General features: G+C 39.2%; 1 protein-coding gene across 5 annotated transcripts in view; it reads right to left on the reverse strand.

Moving 5' to 3' along the window:
* The window catches only part of LOC107742126 (protein scribble homolog), a 119,966-nt gene that overhangs the window by 57,422 nt on the left and 54,930 nt on the right, over positions 1-7,614 (reverse strand). The gene's annotated exons all lie outside the window — the stretch shown is intronic.

A 7,614-nucleotide genomic window follows, 5' to 3' on the forward strand; every position in this document is an offset into this window, starting at 1 on the left:
TTGATTCTGATTGGCTGAGCCGCGTTCAAAGCTGTTGTAAATTACTCTACAAACCAGAGCCGTTGAGAAACAGAGTTGCGACACGCTTTGATCTCGCCGCCACGTGGTTCATGGAGCTCTCAATAGTTCCAAACAACTCCGCGCTGTCAATATGTTTGAATAGGTTTAAGTAGGATATACAGCAGTTTCACTATATTTGCAGCAATTTCTAATGATTATTAACACATCATGTGCATTGATTGTGTATTGATAACTACGTTTTACAATCGCATTTTATTCTGGGGAGTGATGAAGAGACAGCATTAATATTTTTTCTAATATGTAAGAGTTTTACCGGCCATAATAGCTTATTTATTTATATTGCATTGTATATTTAGACATTATCAAACACTCAATGTTTATAAAATTAAAATTTTTGGCAGGTGACACGTATCACATGACTAAGCGATGGGAAATGTGAGCCTTGTTAGAAACGAGACCAAAATACACATACACATCAAGTAATAAACTCAGCTGCTGCATACAGGACTGAAATAATTGAAAACAAGTGGTGTGATGACACATGGTTGAACTACACACGTCACCTTAAACACTTGGGGGAAAATGCTGAGATGCCCTCACACAGAGGCCAACAAAACACATACCAGCACTAACTTCCTTCAATTATCAACACGGCGGGCGAGGGGCAGAGCTTCGCTGACAGGTGCCTGACTGTTGACCGCTAGTCAGGCCATCCTGAGTGGGAGCAATGAAGTCTATTGGGGGGAGGAAGCTCTCTAGTGAAGACCTGATTATAAACACACACAAAGCGCTCCATTCATCACAGCGGCCAGATGCCAGGCAAGCCCAAGACCATATAGTTACCAATCCACCGAACTCACACACTCAAAAAGACACTCTTTTCATTGTCCAGTAATCCATCTGCTTCCCATGCGTGTAAACAGACTTGGTGGTCAGACATGCCTCATGTCCCTCTAGGGCTGGGTATTGAGTTAGATACTTAGATACGACCGAATTGCCTTGATACCATCGAGTATCGAAAAAATGTCTTGCCGTTCGGTACCAAATGTCGATACCTAAGGGGTTAATCTGGTCAACGTCAGTTAGCCAGTAAGCGTGCAGCATGCATGATGTGCCTAAATCAAGTGCTGGGGATTGGCTCTCGTGAGGCATCCAGGAAAAACTCTAGTTTACACCCGTTATGCCCAGAGACGTGGCTCACACGAGAGGCTGTAGTGTGTAAGTGTCTGACCCCCATAGATGTAAGGCTACATTTACACTAGTGCTTTTTCGTTTTAAAACAGCATTTTAAAATTAAAAAACGATCCTCGTCCATACTGGCATTTCCACTGCATTTCAGAAAAGATCTCTGTCCACACTACACAACTGAAAATGCCTGTTATGTGACCACTCACGCACACTGTATAATCATGCTACATAAGACAATTTATAAGATTTATACTATGCTTTTAATCAAAACTCACTTTAAACCACCATCGAGTGTTTGTAATAACTTCCGATCACAATCTAATGTGCGTTTTGGCCATATAATGTTGCTGAAATATGCTATTTGTAGCCTTTTATATCAAGCTAATCGCTACATCTGCTTAGCATTTCTCATGTAAACACACTGTATTGTTATGAAAATAGGCAGAATCTCATGAAAATCACATACAAATCATGTTTATTAGCTTCATGTTTCATCCGTGGAAATGTTTTCCTGGGTTTCTTATGTATAGAACTGAACGCAGAAGTGTAATGGACATTCGTAATCAGAGACAGGGCGGGTAATGAACGCGTAATATGATTGACATATGAGCAGCGAACGAGTCAGAACAGCGATCGCGGAAGACAAAACAGAGTGCTAGAAGAAGCTAATGCTCATCAGTAAATCAGTGGAAAATGAATAGAATTGATGATTGTCTAAGCTGTGTTTTAAAACAAAAACGCACATACCCTAAAAGATGTGGAAACTGAAAACTATTTGAACTTTATTAAAACTATTTGCACTGATTTATTGTGTTGGTTACATTTTGTTCCTTTGTGCAGTGGATCAGGAGATGAGTCTTTGAGTCTGTAAAAATGCAATAAGCTGAAAAAAATAAAACCCAAAAGTTTTCATAAAATTCATAAATTGGTATGAAAAAAAAGAAGTATCGTTCATGAACCGGTATCGAAGTCAAGGTATTGGTATTGAACATTTTTGAACGATACTCAGCCCTATGTCCCTCTGTCCCTTGTGTCTCTGTGTAACAAAGACATTCAGCATCTATTCATTCCTTAAACTTCGCTACACAGAAACAAAAGTCAGACGTCATCACCCTGCAGTGAGTTTGAGTGCCTTTAATCCAGACTGACTTGTCAAGCGCACTGATCGTTTAAAGCTGCTAGTTACAGATAGCAGAACACACACAACACTGACAGTTACAGGCATTCAGACAATGCTGGAGATCTTAAGTATAATCTGGGTTTATAAAATGTATTTGCATGTTTGTAAAGTGAGTGAGTTTAAATAAGTTATGATAGCCTAATTCACTATACAAAGCAGAGTGTCGTTTTAACTTTGGAAAAAAATGAAAGTGTGTTTATAAATGCCGGCAACAGCAAAATGATAAATGACAATAATGTTTAATAAATAAATGCATTAGGGGTGTAACGGTACACAGAAGTCACGGCTCGGTACCTCGGTTCTGGGGTTCGATACGGGTTCGGTACAACAGGAAATATCTTTTTTCATTTATTTTGAACAGACAGTAGTGCTACATACATGTAGCGTGAGCAGTTGTTTTTGATTTGAATTAGATTGTAGAGGTGTCGAAATTAATCGTTTCTACGATGCATCGCGATGCAGACGAGGACGATTCGGTATCGGTTCAGTTATAGACCATAACCGATTATAACGTACTGACGCTTTTCTGACGTCATTTGTCACATACGTGCTTTGTCGCGGTAGCATACATTAGGCGTGTTCGGCTTGAAGCGGTGCTGCACAGAATGTTCAGTGTATGACATCAAGTACCGCGAGAGTGATAAGAGAGCAGACGGATCCTTATGCTTTCGAATCACTCTCGCGGTTTATGTCATACAATACACCGATCATTCTGCGCAGTGCCACTTCAAATCGAACGCGCCAAATGGCGGAGGGAGGCGAGACGCGAGTGTGAGTAATTAAAAATGCTCCAACTACTTTAAAAGCCGACATCTGGGCACATTTCGGCTTTTATGAACAACCTGGTAAGCACGACCTGGAGAAGACACACGCTGTGTGTAAATCATGTCACGCACAATAAAATATGCAGGGGGTAATACCACTAACTTGAGAAACCACGTATAGATCATATATCTGACTGCTTGTATTTATTGACCAAATTTAATACATGTGAAGTAAAATTGAAAATTGAGGATGCAGTGCATCGTCAATGCATTGTGATGCATCGTGATATCGAACTGAACCGAATCGATGACATGATAATCATAACCAAACCGAACCGTGAGACCAGTGTAGGTTCACACTAGGGATGTGCGCGACGACTAATTTGACTGACGTTTAAACGAAAGTTTTGTATCCGACTAGATGTTGTTGTTTTTTTTTGACGCGTAATCGATTATTGTTTTCAGTGTCGACTAGTAGGAGCTGTACCGTTTAGTCGACTAGAGCCGCACATCCCTAGTTCACACCCCTATTAGATTGTATAATTTCAAGATTTAAAGCAAAAACAGAATGGTCTGATTTACATAAATAAATTGTTACATAAGACACCTGCACAAAACAAAATCAGCAGACGGACTGAATGAAAATGTATTTTCTGACAGCAGGTTGCACTTATGGAACAGCAGTGGTATAGCGTTTCCTTAGTTACCGCTGTAAACAAAGCAGTTGCGCTTATAAACACTACTTTAATATGCATTATATGGAGGTAAGAGGAAAAGAAAATGCCATCGAAACATTTGAAGACAGTCAGTTCCTCTCAGAGATGCATTCAAAATAAACCCCCACAAATTTGTCTTCCAATAATTTAAGCATCAAAATTGAGCTTGTGAGCTTGATCTGCCTGGTACAGTATTTTCTCCTCTTTACAGACTTCATAAAAAAACTGACAAATTCCACACAAATTACATTTTGGGAAATGATTGCAATCCAGTTTGTGTGCAATTCTGGAATAGAGATTGGCTAAATTAAAACTAAAAACGGGCTCCGATTTATAGCTGGTCGACCAGTGCATCTAGAACCTGAAACTTTCCCACGCTGCTGATTTAAAACAAACAGGCAGTTCTTTGAGCTGTTGCGTGCCATCTGAACCCGTTGTTCTTGTTTTGGGTTGGTGCGTAGATTGTCTCTTCTTCTGCTCTTTCCTGTTGTGACGGATAGCGTTGCATTACCATGCGCATCCCCTTCTGGATTGATTGATTACTACAGTGTATTATTATTAGTAACTGCACTTACTTGTGAAATACAGTAGCATTAGATTATTTGATGCAGATGTACATTCATAATAACAGTAACATCTGTAAGAAGTGTAAAAAAAAAAAAGCTTTTATAGGGAAATTTTAAAATGTTCTGCAAGTGATACTGCGCTGGGACTGATTCAGCCCTTGATTCTACTTTATATTTGCCAATTAAAATTCATTGTTCTTCCATAGTATCACAGATCATGCTAAAAACAGCTAAACCCAACTCTGCTACCATGGCTCACTAAGGGGTGTAATGATATTCAAACCGAACCGAAAAAACGCGATAAACCACCCACGGTAGGTACTGCGGTACTCTCATGGCAGTTGACGGAATTGTCACTTGAATGTCATTTTAAGTCATACATGAGATATGTTTAATTTTTATTTTGTGTTTGACTGTTAAAACAAACACAAAAATTTGTTGTTTGTCTCAATAAATTAAGTTAATTTAAAAATACAGTTGTTAAATGTAAACATTTTTTTATATTGCTCTGTTTTAAAAAAGGTTATAAAATTGTCAATAATTATCGATACCGAACGATATGAAATATTATATCGTTGATTCATTTTTTAGGTACAACGCCCAGCCCTACCTAAACCTACCCATTTCCACCCCCTGGATCCCATTTCCACCCCTAAACCTACCCATCTCCTCCCCCTGGATCAAATTGTTCCAATTACTCTTATACATATTGTTGTTACAAAATGTAGTTATATATGTCCTGTTACAAATTTGTACTTACACAAACCATTCGGAGGGTTGTTACATGTGTGTAGTTACAGAAATATTACAGCTCTAGATACTATGTACCAATGTGTACTTACACTGTGGTTACATACTACGTACACATCTATGTAAATACACAGGTATTAGGGACACTTAATATAAAGTGGGACAGTACCCTGACCAGTATGACATAGCAATACTTGCTCAACCAACAGCGTAAGGTTGGGGTGGGACTATCCATTTGTCTGACCAACTGCAGAAGGGGGGAGAGTTTGAGAAACTTTTTTGAAAGAAGCCATTATTTTGCAATTCTGCTAGGTGCCACTAGAGGCACAGAACTCGCACACTGCACTTTTAAACACATTCAAATCACAAGGGAAATTTTCCCTAAATTTCCCTTTAACGTCAAGCAGAGAATTGCTTGACGTTAAAAAGAGTTAAGTGCAATAAGTTGCAGAAAACAACTCTTTGCTGTCTCGTCTTGCTGTCCTGACTCACACATGAAGCGCGCGCACAAGCCGCATCTCGCACAGCGTATCTTCCATTCTGCCGCACACGTGCAAAGCGCGCGCACACACAGAGAGACACTTTCAGATGGCGCGCGAACACCAAGTTGATTCGTCTTTCGCATCTCCTCCTCATTATGTTTGAACGGAGCAATTATTCCTTATTATTATTATTATTAGGGATGCTCCGATCAGGATTTTTGCAGCCGATACTGAGTACCGATTTCTTGTCATCCGACACCGATTCTGATGCTTCAAGCTTTATATAGACTGTTTCAATGGGCGCACGCGCCTGGCCCGAAGTTAACTTCCGGTCTGTGTTTGTTTATCAGTCTGGCTATGACGCCGGCTACAAACGCAGTTCAAGTTAAGGTGATGAGTAGACTGAAGTTGGCCTCAGGTGGCTGTGCTGTGGGATGTATTTCCCATACATTTATTTGTGGCGCTCGCCACAATATCAAAACTGACCGATTTTCCAAAAGGATTCATTGAATAATCATGAGCACGTACTGCAAGTTTAAAAATCAAAACGAGGCGTAGGTGTTTTTATATCACTGTATTTCTGAAGGAAGACTATCTTTAGAAAATTTTCGATGTCATTTTCATTTCATCTCGCATGTTATATGCCTGATAAAGCAGCGTTTGTGAGCTCAGTGCTGCTTTGTGTACAGCCGTTACTGGGGAAACCTCTGTTTCTCCCGCTTTAAAGCACCTCCTGCTGGCAGAGAATGAATTAGCATTTTCAGTAAATCGTCTGATTTACGCAGCAAACATATATTGCTTTTCCTATATCCACGGGCGCTGCGGATAATCCGCGAGCAAACTTATTTTGCTTGTTATCAAAAATAATCTACTCTAGAGGGACTACTTAGCTGTTGTTATTGATTCTATTTGGAAGTCTACCGGAAGTTAAGTTAGGGCCACAAAAGCGAGCATGCGCAGTAACGTTTGTTTATGTTGTTGCCGTTGAAACCGTCTATAACATATGTAATAATGAATCGGCCGATTTCGATATCAGTCCGATAATATCATGCATCCCTAATATACCATGTATAAATGAAAATGCATGAATGCATATTTGTCATTTTAAATGAACTCAGGACTGGTGGTGGTGCTTGAGATATTGTTGGTCATTCAGTTTTTCTGTAACTAACAATAATACTGAATATTATAATACTACTGCTAATTCTACTACTACTATTCTATTAGTAATATTTATTAGCCAATGGTTGACGATAGACATTATTTGGCCGCCTAGCAAAAATGGAAATTTATTCGCATATGTGATTGATTTACTCGCATTGTAGAGGGTTGCTAGAAACATTAACAGAACTGTTTTCAACGAATTAGACATAAGATTAAAATTGAATGGGCTAAAATAAAATTGAATTTAAAATAAAAACATTATTTGCAAATAATTTAATTGTATTACAATTAGGGATGTCAATTTTCGATCATTTCCATGATCGATCGTCGTTTAAATTAACAATCAATTAATCGATTAATCGTTAACCTTAATGCTGCAAAATGCGTCTATGCAGCCCGGCATGACAGGATGTGCAAAAGTTACTCAAAAAAACCCCCCGCTTTCTCACCCGATTTAAAGGGGATTTAGTCTGAATAAAATGCTAGCAGGATTGTAAAATGAATAGATGTGATTATGATCATTTGATAAAATGAAGAGAGCTCGTTTGAGATCATTTTACTTTGTTGACTGTTTCCTATCCCGTCACGGAGACCGCTGAACGCACCTCTTTAAATGGTTTCGTGGTGCTCGTTGTTGTATTTTAAAACACAATTGCAATGTTTTCAACTGACATTATGGCATTTAAAATAAAATGATCCCAAACGTAACTGTGGCGCGTGTGGCTGTGCTGCGCAGTCAGTGAACCGCTTCCATCGGCGCTGCTGCAGCAAAACACACTGTTG

Source organism: Sinocyclocheilus rhinocerous, unplaced genomic scaffold (genome assembly GCF_001515625.1).
Source record: "Sinocyclocheilus rhinocerous isolate Xijiao unplaced genomic scaffold, SAMN03320098_v1.1 scaffold256, whole genome shotgun sequence".
Classification (NCBI taxonomy): domain Eukaryota; kingdom Metazoa; phylum Chordata; class Actinopteri; order Cypriniformes; family Cyprinidae; genus Sinocyclocheilus; species Sinocyclocheilus rhinocerous.